The sequence below is a fragment of the Lygodium microphyllum genome, chromosome 22 (genome assembly GCF_053477565.2).
Source record: "Lygodium microphyllum isolate KBCC chromosome 22, Lygodium_microphyllum_v1.1.10, whole genome shotgun sequence".
Lineage (NCBI taxonomy): Eukaryota > Viridiplantae > Streptophyta > Polypodiopsida > Schizaeales > Lygodiaceae > Lygodium > Lygodium microphyllum.
Window position 1 is genome coordinate 126,501,558 of NC_141156.1, and position 14,173 is coordinate 126,515,730.

A 14,173-nucleotide genomic window follows, 5' to 3' on the forward strand; every position below is an offset into this window, starting at 1 on the left:
TTGACAACTAGGAACCCAAATTTCAGGTCGATCCTAGTGGGTTCGGTCGTGAACGTTCCGTTGCGAGGCTGATTCGGGAAACCCTAGGCGACAAAACTCGGAACATTCCTTGGGAGTGCCGGGCAGCGACGCTTAGATTCGTTTCTCGATAGACCGCTAAAAGAGTGCCTGGAAAGCCGATGGGCGGGCACCTCACAACACGTTGTATGGATGGGTATGATTAAGTGTGAGGGCAGCATTTGATCAGTGCCTTTGGTTGTTTTACCCTTAGGGATCCATATCCAAGAATTACCCTCATAATAGCCTTGCACTTGCAATAGGGTCTTAGAAACCCATCGCGGCTTGACTGTACATCACTGTCTGTAGCTTTGTCTTGGCCTCCTAGATTTTGAGGTTGCATTCTTATCCTTGCAAAGGCATGGTTGATTGCTCCTCGGTGGCAGGCTCTGATGTTTACATATCCATCTGAATTGGGGTTCATGAGCATTGGCTTTGGCCGTAGCGGGTTGCTGGCATAGAGGGTTGTGGGTTGTAACAAGTCACAACCCCCCTCCTTAGACTTGGCTGCATGTGTTTCTATCGGTGGCCTTGCGGATCTTGTAGGAGTCCTGCAGCCCTTGCTGAAAGCTGCTACTATGAGAACATTGCCAATGGCTAGGTGGATACGCTGTGACTCATAATCGACATTGTAGTGAGCTTGCTTTTTAAATGTTTGACCTAGCACTGACTTTCTGGCTGCATCTTTAGTGTTTGGCAACACATAAAATATCATTTGTATTCTTTTAAACTTGATAGAAACTGTGGCCCTGCACTTCCCTAGGAGTGCATATGATCGGTCCCCCATATGGGCTTAGTTTGACAGTAGTGGGCTATAATTGTGGTTTGCCAAGGTGGGTCCAATGATCGTGGGTTAAGACATTGAAGTCTGCTCCCTCATTAATCAAGGCGTTGAAAGTGCAAGTTTGCTTGGTAGTGGTCATGATACAGAGGTAAGCAGGTTCTATGGCTTCCTCATTTTCATCATCAATCTCTGTGATTGTGGTTACTCGTACCTTGATAGGGGGGTTCTAACATTGGTGGTTCATAGAGAGGATGAGTGGGAGGGTAGTACTTCTTGATGCGACTTCCATTGAAGAAGCCTTTGTCCTCACCTTCCAAAGTCTCAAGTTCAAAATTACCAATTCGTGGTTGATGGCATTAACCTTGAAAGGCCCTAGACCTTTAAACTTCATTTTCTGTTTATGCCCCCTAACAGAGTACAAGAGCACTAAGTCTCCCTATTCAAAGTCGCGCCGATATGCTTGTCAAACCAGCTTTTGCGTCATGATTTCTCACATATGAGTGCATGGGTAGCTAGAAGTCGAGTTTCCAAGAGGCATTCGAGTTCAAACCCTTGACTACTCTAGGCTCATCCATCACTTTATCCTCCTAGTATATCTAGCTTGTTCCCTATGCCACAATTTTGATTTCCTTGCCCTTTCTTCTAGCCACCTTTTGGCCCCACTACATTCAAAGCTTGATTGCCTCCTTCACCACCCTTGGTGGTAGTACTCGATCAAGTGATTGAGGGTAGGAGAAGATGAATTGGAATGGGTTGCAGTGGCTTTCAAAAGCATCCTTTTCTGCTTCTAGCTCGACAAGTGCAACTTTTCCCTCCTCATTCATTCTATCACACTGACATTGAAGCTCTTTCACTAGCTCATCATGCTCCTCTATGTTGTGTAGTGTCAACAATACCAAAGTGATTGACACCTCAAGGCATGGCACCTTAGGACCTTGAGGGGATTCTGTATTGGCTACTACTGCTGGTCTCTTAGCTCCTACCAGTGGGACCCCTTCTGATACTATTGGTGCTAGCCCATGCACTTTGCCTAGTAGGTACTACACCCATGCCATTATGTTACTTTCATTAACTACTACTTCTATGACTCCTTGTATTGAGGTGGTTGTGGTAGCCATGAATGATGGTAGTGCATGCATGGGGACCTTTCCCCTACCCTCTACCACTGGTTTCCATTTAGCCTCCTCTGTGGCACCACTTGTTCTAGGCACATTTTCATGTGTCCACCTCATCATGGCTAGTTCTTGGGATTGAGAGATTTGTTCTGCTAATCTTCTAATGGTAATGGACACTTGCTCCTCCTCCTCTCATCTTAACCTTTCTTTCTCCTCCTCTTGTTTCTTTTTACGTTCCTCTTCAAGTCTCCTTAACTCCTCTTTAACCTTCTACAAGTCTCTACTTTCTTCATTAGTGGTTTTAGTCTTTTTGATGGGAATACTTAGCATAATTCTTTGCCCCTCTCCCTGATTGAATGGTGCTGAGCCTTGCTCCCCCTACTCTTCATTGACCATTCTCTTGCTTGAGGTTTCTTGTTGTTGAGTTTGGCGGTCAATTTCCCTCTTCTTAGCCACTTGCTTTGCTTCTTCCTAGCTTCTCGACTCAATTAGCTTCTTCTTCCTCGAGGTTCCCAGTAGAGAAAGAAACGGGAGGGCTCACTATAATGGGTGAATGATGCTCATGGATTGGTGATTGTTCTAGTGTTTCCTCCATTTCCTCTTCTCTGTCAATATCCCAAATGGCCTCTTGTATTAGGGCTATTAGCACTCCTCTAAAACCTATATTTGATACCTTGGCTGTAGATTTTTTCCATTTTGACTCATCCTCCATTGCTTGGGATTCTCCACCCATCTTGGAGCTTATGCTAGTACCTTAGCTTATGCATGGATTGGCGTTCGAACATGGGAGTTTCAATTTACTTTGTCCATCCAATGCCTTGGCTACAATATTATTGAGTAGTGGTATCCTTATTCTATTTGCGAGTGCATTGTACCTCTAGCTTGAGAAGAGAGCATGCACCATCTTAGCTTGCAATCTGACAATGGGATTGAGGATGTCTGCTAGGGTGATTCCATCGTTCATGTATACTTGTTGCTTATTCATCCCTAGCATTCCATACACACCTTTCTTTGGCCTCTTTATTGTCTTGTCCACTAACCCTAGAACTTTCTCAACCAACTTCATATCAAGCACAACTTCCACACTCTTGGTTACATCCCCTTATTTGACCATCATTGTACCTTCTTAACATCAAAGGATTTGAGAAATGATATGCACTTGTCACTATCTATTTGTTGCCCAATATTCTTTCAGTGACAATTTGAATAAAGGAAGGCTCGGTCACACATTGTGACTGTTGGAGTTCCCATTTGGTCTCTCTCTCTCTCTCTCTCTCTCTTGCTCTTGCTCTCCCGCCATAGATCTTCCAAGCAAGCTTCGATCCTTCTCTCCTTTCAACTAGTATCAAATCATAGTTGCTCAAGCATTCCAACTTGGTTCATGACTCCTTCAGCTTCCTATCGATTACCTACACTCATTGGGTCTCCTTCCCGACAGCCATAGCAGACTCTCCTGATGAGCTCCCATCACTCCCCGGCTTCCCGGCACCTACTCGGCCCATTTGGGCACCCTTAGGGCATTCCTTCAGAGGTATTGGACCTTAATCATTTTTCACATCTCCACTTCTTGGAGCTTGAAGGTATTTCCTTCCCCACCATTGTAAGGGGTGAGTTCCTTACATTAACCATCATCAATTGATTCTCAAGCTTCCATGGCTTCAACATCTCTTGTAATTCTTGGTTGTAAGACATCTTGAATTAAGAAATGGCAAGCTATGGTTTCTAGCATTTCATGTTAGTCTTTGTGTAAATTTCCATTGAAGTGACAACCTTCGTTTCAATTGGTATCAGAGCATGGGATTTGGTCCATGGGAAGAGTCATTTTCATAGAGAATTTAGTCATAGGGACAAGTAGCAGGTAACTGGAGTACTAAGTTTTGGTCACAAGATTTGGTACAATTCAAACCGTGACTAGTCAGAGTTCTCTAAAACAAGTCATGATTAATTTTGGAGGTTTCTTTGAAGGATATCTTGAGGAAGATGGAGGTTCTTGGCCGAAATAGCAAGTCGTGGTCAAATTGAGGCCTATTTTGAAGGTTCTTGACCTTAACTGGAGTCTAAATTGGGATTACAAGAGTTAAACGTTGATTACTTTTTGGGACTAGTTTCTCTCTCTTCTTTCTCTCAAGCTTCCCTCAAGCTTTCATGGTGGATCTTGGCTTCTCCTTTCTCTCAGGCCCATTAATGGCTCAAATGATCTACAAGACGGGATTCTTTAGTGTATAAACTCTCAGTAGAGTAGCTTAGTGCTTGGCTTATAGCACTTTCATTTTCTAATACAAGAGGATGTGTTTGCATTATTTGTGCTAAACACACCCCCCCTCCTCCACAAAAATTTTTAGTCAAGGCTATGGCTTAACAAGCTTTGACAGTCATTCTTCAAGGGTTTCAGCAATCATATAGAGCTATTTCTCACTCTCTTGATCATTCTTGGCCTCTCAAGCCCTGGCTATGGTAGATGTATGACATCAATGAACTTTTTTTGAAATTTCTTCAAGAGAACAAGGGGCTTTAGCTCTATCAAGCTTCTTGGAGCTTCCTCAACACTCAAGGAATGGACATTGATCCATTCTTGGACTTGAAGCTTCAAGAATAGTTGGCTATGGAGTCAAAACATGGCAGCAAGATTTAAGAATCCAATTCTTGGATCATTCTTTTCCATTTCATGGGGCTTTTGCTCTAAATCACTCCAAGGATCTCTCTTCTACTTCAAGCATTCAAGATTTTTGAAGAATCCAATCAATGTATTCAAGATTGAAGCCCAATCTTCTCTTGAACTACAAGTATGACAGGGATTGAAGATTTTCATTGAAATCTTCATCAAATAGGCTTCTAATTTCAAGAATTATCATCTATACTATTCATTGGAGCTGAAGACTTGATCTAGACTCCATTCTTGGATCAAATTTGGAGCTAATGTGTGGGATTATGGAGTCTATTCTTCTCTTGATCAATTGTTGGATTTAAGGAGAAGGTCTATCAATCTTTGTGACTGAGGCTTGAGTCAAGCAACATCTTCTTTCTCAATCATTGAAAGAGGTATTTCTACTACTCTTCTTTAATCTTTGTGATGTTTTTGATGATCGATGACCAAATGGATTGAAATAGGGTCCAAACAGTGAATCTATAGATTATTATAGGTTGTTGTCTCATCCTGTACAGTCATAAAGAATCAATTACAGAAATGGGATAGTTTACTCTGAAAAATTGGTTATACTCATTGCGTAGAGGACAAAGTTAGCTTCTATGCTAGCTATAGAGTACCTCATTTGGACCAATGGTTCAAAAGTTTTGGCCATTTAGTTATAGGTGGTCATTGTAGACAGCACTTGGACAAGTTGACAAGGTACATTGTTTTGATCTAAAGCAACCATATACCTCTTTCCAAACTTGTTATCTCAGTAAATCCAGTATATTACATGTTATTAGCTTCATTTGGAGCTATCAAGCACTTAGATTGGAGGAGTAAAGCTTTGGTTATTGACCACTCTTTGTTCGGCAATCCTAAATTACTACAATTTTCATGATGGCTAGGAATAAGAAGAAGGAACAGGTATTATAGCACATTAATGGGCAACACTATCATTATGACATTGAGGAATACAAGGACAATATCAATACATCCAATTTCAAAGGAGATAACCCTTCACCGATCGAACTTGAAGAATGGCTCGACAAATTGGAAATGTATTTCACTCTCTACCCATGCAATGATCAAGCAAAGATTTGTTATGCAGCCCTAAACCTAGAGGGATATGTGCATATGTGGTGGAGATACATGAGTAAGATTGGACAGAATTTTCAGTCTTGGGAGGACTTCAAATCAGCCAACCATGACTGAAGTGTTTGTGTCACCAATGGAGAAGGAAAGGCTTGAAACGAAATGGTATGATCTTAGGCAAAGTGGTCCTATCATGAGAGAATATTCCAGTCAATTTCTAAACCTTTCCATGTACGTGGAAGGCATTTTCGATTCAGCCAAATTGAACAAATATATTTTTGGTATTGATCTAGACCTTCAGCTGAAGTTGGGGTAGCCAAGCCTGCAAATGTTCATGCAGCCATTCAATATGTTGAGAGGTACAAATAGAAATATAGAAGAGTTTTGACTTCATTTTAGCCCAAAACATGAATGAATTATCAATCAAATCAGCCTATGAGATTTGGATAGCAGTTCAGCCAAAAAAGAGAGGGATTTAGAGTTGAAAACGGGTTTCAAAATAATTTCAACAAGGTTCCTATCCTACAACATATGCTTCAAAATAGGGCAATAATTTTAGATATAATGCTGATCCAAAAGGAGAATTCAAAAGGGCTGAAGGTGCAATTAGGAATTTTTCCAATAACAACAGCAACAAGGCACTTCCCAATGACAAATCCAAGGGTCTAGGTTTAATTGTGGGGAGAAATGGTCTCCTGAGCACAAGTTGAAGTGCAAAGGATATATGGCAAAGTCTAATATGCTGAATATTGAAGATGTTGATGAAGAAGGGATACAAGAAGGAAATTTTTTGCAAGTAGAGGCAGTTCCTACTTGTGATGAGATGCATGAGCATGATGATTAGGACACACAGGAGGAATTAGAGCTGGTTAGTAATTTTGCTTATGATCCAGGTGGTCCATTTGATCCTGGTGGATCAAAGATTGAAGATCCTTTTATAGTTTCTTGTCAGCCAATGTTATGTTCCATATCTCAGGATGCATGGATGGATTGTAAAGGTGAAAGTACACTTAGGCTCAAGGGTATTATAAATTCAAAGGTTGCCCATATTCTCATTGATACAGGCAGTACTACACATAGTTTTGTCAATGCCAAATCACTATATGAGCTGAAGTTATGACCTCAAGAAATAGAAGCCCCACTAAAGGTACAAGTGGCTAATGGTGCTCAAGAGTTGAGCAAAGAGATATGCCAGCTGACTCTATTGAATTATCAAAGTCTTGCACTATTTTGACGGACTTGATTGTTCTAGATATGGGTCCTATTGACATCATCATTGGTTGTGATTGGCTTAAAAAGCTTGAAATTTTTTCTTTGGATCTAAATCAAATATTCATGGAGTTTACTTGGAATGGACAACAAGTAAAACTTAATGGCATGGAGAGAAAGCAAGTGGAAATAATCAACAAGAAGAAGATGAAGAAAGAAATTAATGCTATGTCTTGCATTTTCACACTTCTTTCATCAAAGATAGATGAAAATCAACAATCTACTTCACCTAAGGAGCAAGATCCATGTCTATGTAAACTTTTGGAAGAGTTTAAGGATATATTCTAGACACCTACATCATCGCCTCCTCAGCGAGAAGTAGATCATGCTATTGATTTAATGCCTGATACTAAACCCATCAACAAACCTCCTTATAGGTTATCCAAGTATGAGAGAGAAGAAGTAGAGAAACACGTTAAAGACTTGCTCGAAATGGGGTTTATTCAGCCTAGTTAGTCACCTTTTGCTTCTCTCGTACTACTTGTCAAGAAGAAAGATGGGTCATTTAGGATCTGTATTGACTATAGAAGAGCACCATAAAGAACACGTACCCAATCCCCCGGATTGATGATTTGTTGGATGAACTTAAAGATGCAAGAGTTTTCACTAAGATTGACTTAAGGTCAGGATATCACCAAATTAGGATGAAAGAAGGAGATGAGTACAAGATAGGTTTTAGAACATAAAGAGGTCTCTACCACTTCCTAGTTATGCCATTTGGACTTTCAAATGCACATGTAACTTTCCAGGCTCTTATGAACAAGTTTTTGTAGCCATTCTTGTGTAAATCAATCTTGGTATTCTTTGATGACATTCTCATCTATAGGAAGAGTTGAGATGAACATTTGAAACATGTCAAAGAAGTTCTTCTTACCTTGAGGAGACACAAGATTTTTGCAAAGGAAAGCAAGTGTACTTTTATGACTGATGAAGTAGAATACTCGGGTCATATAGTTGGTGAGAAAGGGATTATGGTTGATCAAAAGAAGGTCTAGTGCATCAAGGATTGGCCCATACCACAAAATTCTACTTCACTACGAGGATTTCTTGGATTATCTTCTTTCTATAGGAGATTCATCAAGAATTATGCCCATGTAGCAGCTCCTCTTTTACTGATAGATTGAAAAAGGAAGCTTTCTTTTGGGATGCTATAGCCACTAAGAGTTTCAATGAGTTGAAAAGTCTACTAATTTTAGCACCTATCTTAGTGTGCCTAGACTTTTCCAAGGAGTTCACTATATTTACTAATGCTAGTGGCAGAGGTATTGGTGTTGTATTGGGGCTGTTTTATGCCAAAACCATGGTGTTATTGCCTATGAAAGTAGGAAGCTGGATGATAAAGAAAGACAACTCCATGGCTATGAGTAGGAAATGCTAGCCATTCTTCATGCGATCAAGAAGTGGCACCATTACATTTATGGCGACCATTTTAAGGTAAAGAGTGACCATTGTGTGTTGAAGTATTTCCTCTCTCAACCAAATCTCTCTCCCAAATGAAGACGATGGTTAGCTACACTTCAAGCATATGATTTTGAGATTTCTTATATGGCAGGCAAGGATAATGTGGTGGAAAATGCTTTATCCAAGATGTAGGCATGTTCTATTTTTAGCATCTCTACCATACACAAGGATTGGATCCACAACATTCAAGAAGAATATCTTTTAGATGATCACACTACCAATATTATGAAGAAATTATAGCAAGATGATGGATCTAAATTTCCCAATTCCAAATGGCAAAATGGACTTCTTTGGTTTAAAGAGAGAGTATACTTGACCCCTCAGTCATCATTTAGATCTCCAATTTTACAAGAGATTCATTCTTCTCCTTTGGTAGGACATATTGGATTGTTTAAAACCTTTGACAAGATTCATAAATTCTTCTATTGGAAAGGAATTTGGAAAGATGTCAAGGAATATGTGATGTAGTGCTTACCATGCCAGTAGAATGAAGACTCAAATATGCTGCCTAGTGGTCTACTTCAGCCTTTGCTTATTCCACATGGTAAATGGATTGATATCAGCATGGATTTTATTACAAGCATGGCTGGAATAGCGTTTTTTTTGTGGTTGATTGTCTTACAAAATTAGCCCACTTCATACCTACCAAAGTCCAATATTCAGCAAAACAGGTGGTAGATCAGTTCATGGAAGAAATTTTCAGACTTCATGGATTACCTATGAATATTGTTTCTGATAGAGATTCCAAGTTTATGGAAATTTTTTGGAAAGTTGTTTTACTTCCATGGGTACCAAACTAACTCCAAGTACTGCCTATCATCCACAAACAGGGCCAAACTGAAAGGGTTAATAAATGGTTAGAAATATACCTCAGACACTTTTTCCATGATACACAAAATGCATGGGATCATTGGATTCATCTTGTGGAGTTGTGTTACAATAATACTCATCACATGAGTATTGGCATGTCACCATTTGAGGCATTGTATGGATATAAAGTCCAAGTACCTTCAGCATTGTTTCATGATGAAGTGAATCCTCTTGCTCGAGAAGAGTTGGAAAAGATGGAAGCCTTAATGAAGCAGTGCAAAGAAAATATTAGCAAGGCACAAGAGACAATGAAATCATATGCAGATGATAAAAGAAGGCATGTGGATTTTGAAGAAGTAGAATGGGTAATTGAGAAAGTACCTAAGCCTCATTATGCTTCTCTCAATGGTGGACATTATAAGCTTGCTCATCGCTATTATGGTCCATATCAAATCATAAAGAAAGTTGGGGATCTTGCTTACCAACTTGATTTACCTCCTACCACACACATTCACAATGTTTTTCATGTGTCTCAACTCAAGAAATACATTGGGCCTAACATACAAGTTCTTGAAGAACTACCTCCTCTTGATGAAGATGGCTTAATCATCTATGAGCCCAAAAGAATTGTTGGCAAGAGAGAGCAGGTTTTATGGAACTATATTGTTATGGAATATCTTGTCAAGTGGAAGGGATTGCCTATGGAGGAATCATCTTGGCAACATGCTTCATATTTGGATCAATTTCCATGGCTTCTTCAAGAAGATAATTAGTTCATTGCACAATGGACAACTTGTTGTATTAATTTTTTGTCATGAAAATAATTAACCTATCGACATCAAAATTAGATTTTCACGATATGGATGGTTACCTTATAAAGTATACTTCATTTCTATATCTCATATGTGACAATTTGACATTTCTATCCAAAGTTATGGGTCATTTACTATCACTACCCTATTCAGGACATCATTCTAGATTTCCACTATTTTGAGCTTATTTTGGAGATTCTTTTCAATGGAAGATTATCTTCTTCAATCGACAACTTCAACAAGGATATTCAGTATTGGCCTCTCATTTCTTAATAGTTACCATTCATTTGTCCTTTCACTCTTCAAAGTTTTGAGGACAGAACTTTTGGGCAAGGATGGTGGATTGTAATAAAGCAATTTTCATGTTGCTTTAATTAGGAAATTAGCCTATCTTGGACTGGAGTATAAAAGGCAAGAGGGTGCCAATGTAAATTATCTTTTAATCATTTTTCACATCTCCACTTATTGGAGCTTGAAGGTATTTCCTTCCCCACCATTGTAAGGGGTGAGTTCCTTACAACACCCATCATCAATTGATTCTCAAGCTTCCATGGCTTCAACATCTCCTGTAATTCTTGGTTGTAAGACATCTTGAATTAAGAAATGTCAAGCTATGGTTTCGAGCATTTCTTGTTATCCAATATTTTGTGTTAGTCTTTGTGTAAATATCCATTGAAGTGGCAACCTTCATTTCATTAGGAACATTAGTTAGTTTAGTGGTATGGTATTTTTCATTAGTAGGATGCATTAAGGTTGAAAAAATAAGGAAAAAGAGAGAAAAGATAAGTTTTCATAACAACCAAGAAGCATGGAAATAAAAGAAAATAGATTTTGAATAAATTCAGAGAGTAAGGGAAGAAAGAGAGGACATTAAAAGAAGAGAAAAGGGGGAAATAGCTCATTTTAGCATGTGAGAGATTGAGAGAGAGAGATAGCAGTAGGCCAAGAGAAAGTAGTAGGTCAAGAGAGCAATAGCAACAAAAATCCATCATATCATCACTCTTGGTGATTCTAGGTATACTGAAAACCTTTCTTGCTAATTGAAGAATAATTATAGAATCGTCATTGGGTGCACTTGTGATTTATTGAGTCATTTATCATTAATTTTTTTTCATTTGGTGTGTTTTCTCACTGCTCAGATGGCCAAACCACTTTTGTCCTCTCAAACAACTCTTAAAATTCCACACCTTGGACAATTGGCCCCTCAAACGGCTGAATCTGGGACTCAGACAGACACCTAAAAGTCCCCTTGAGTAGCTCTCACTTGGATGGCCTCGAACAACCTTGGATGGTCAAATTGTCCACTTGGATACACCCTCTCAAACTCAGACACGAATCCATATCTAAGTTGGGCTCTATCACTCAAACAATCCAAATCAACCATTTGGACAATCCAAATCGACCACTCGGACGACCGAGTCTAGGACTCAAATGAACAAAAACCTGCAACTCAAATATCCAAATTTGCAGGAAACCTAAACTAGAACATGTTTTTAGGGACCATTGAGGCCCCCCAAACATACCAAAGGCTATGAGCTAATTATTAGGTGACGATCTCAGACCTGCAAGTGTGAGCATAGAGCTGACTAACATTGAAATTTACCCTCAATAGCCCAAGAACTGACCAAATTAGTCGATCACTTGTAGCTTCCTTCCCAATAGAGACACTATTCGATTGCCTAGGCGGACCACCTATCAGGACCCCATAGAGGATCAAAATTGACTACTAGGTTTGATCACAACATGCGTAAAAGAGCTAAAACCATAAAAGAACTAATTGGCAAGAGATGTGTGTGTGTGAATGAGTTCATTGAAGGTTGCATATTGCATTGCAGACACTTAGGTGTATGAGAAAAGTTGAAAGCCTGATTGTGCAAAACTCACATTTCATTGCACCATCCAAGTATGTGAATAAGCATAAACTTATGAAGCGATTTAATTAACAAGGAATACACTAAAGGAGAATTAAGCAAAGAAACAAACCCACCAGTAGAACTTGCAAAACCCTTAGGACCATGGAAAAAACCAAGAAAACTAACACTGAGAAGTGAATAACCTCAAACTACTTGATATCACTGAGCGAAGAAAGGAATGAACCAGAATTAGAGACACATCCTTAGCCAACCTAATCACCCTCATTGACACCTTAGTGGTTTAAGAGACCGCCAACATGGTACGTGCTAGCACAAACACACGCAACCAAGACCTTGACTTAGGAGATTTTCTAGTTGACATACAACAACTCATATCACGATACAATTGTCAAATGAAAATAACACACATTAGGAGATCCATAGATGAAATCATAGTTGATCTTGAGGAGGCGAGGAGGCTAGGAAGACTTGCCCTACAATGCATAGCCAGTTACAACTAGGAGCAACGTGCTCAGAGGCTACGCCAAGAGATAGAGCTCAACGAGGTCCAACGAGTCCCAACCATCATAGGCAAAAACAGAGGAGGAGGAAATGTGGATATGGAGAGAGTGTTAGAAGCAGATCTTACATTGAGTGAACTTCTCATGAAGCGACTATTAGATAACACTGTCGTAGAGAAAAACGGGGTAGCTCTAGCAACTTCATTACTAGCTAGAGTAAGAATCACCCCAAATGCTAAAAACCAAACTAAGATACCCATAGTTGCAAAGCAACTTGAGAAATATCAAGTAGGTAATGATCCTCACAGTTTCGTTGATCAGTTTAAGTAGGTGTGTGAGGCAAACAACATCATGGACCTTGCTCAATGTGCACAAGCTTTTGGAGTCTACCTAGGAGACAAGGAACGAACTTGGTTTACTAGCCTAGGCAATGTTGAGCGTAACAACTTCAATAGCCTAAAAGATCTTTTCATTAAGAGATTTTTTGAAGCCAGATACTCAGACAACCTCATTGTCAGGTTGATGAATGTCGGTCAAAAAGACAAGGGGAAAATCTGAGACTATGTCACTCATGTGAGAAGTTTCTATAAGAGGATGCCAGTAACAACAATCCAATCAGAGAGCAGTCTCTCCACCATGTTTATCACAATGGAATCCAAAACAAAGAACTCTATAAGGCCTTAGCCAATAACTCGAACCTAAAAAGGGATGTGTTAGCTAGGGTCTTTGAAAGGCAATACACATGGATGACTTGCTAAGAGAGAGAAGCTTAAGACTCACATTGCAAGAGAACACCACCTCTAGGAACACCAAGAGAACCACAACCCTCAGTGAGAAATCAAGCCATAGCATGCAAGATAAGGGGAAAAATATAGACCAAAACTAAGAGATAGCTAACTTGAAGTTAGAGTTTGTCCAAGCTACAATAGATGTTGAGAAGGAAAGTGCAACCCCACATGCAATGTGTGCATTGTGGTGGGGACCATCTTCTAGCTGAATGTCCCGACCCTAATCATGACTTTGTGCTAATTGTGATAGATTTGGATATGATGCAATGCACTGTTGATTGCCAAGAAGGCTCCCATACCCACAACCCTATACTCAACCCTACTATCCAAGGAATAGGTAACCCAATTTTGGAAGATGAGCTCCATTAGCTCTACTAGCACATAATGACTCAAAGCTAGCTACCCCTAGGATTGACATTAACCCCACGGAAATCCCTAGGCCACCTATACCCATAGTGACCCATATACCAAGCAATACTCTGATACACTTCTTCGTAGAGGAGCCACTAGAGGAAAAAACATATGCAAGCCCCTATGTTTGCTATGATGAGGAGGGTAATCCTATATTGATGAACTTTAGACCAATGTTGGTTATGGCTTTAGGCAGGGGTCTAGGAGGGGGGCTACTAGCATGTTGGACTTGTGGACATCTAGGGCACACTTCATCTTGTTGCCCTAAAAAGGAGCAAGTAAGCAAGGACAAGGTAGATTTAAGATGTCTAGAGTACAAAGTTACATATTTGTACATTGATTGCCCTAGATGGAGATGTTGAGATGGCAAGCTCAACACCTGCGGACATTGATGATGGACCGCCTGGCTAGATGGGTCCACATGTCTACCCTTAGCACGTTGGTGGTCATTATGATACTCACATGACCACTGACTTATCACTTATTATATTTAGTTTGTTACACCTACTTACAGCTAGCAAAGACATAGCGCCAGCCGATTAGTGTAGTCGATTATGCACTGTTTGACTTA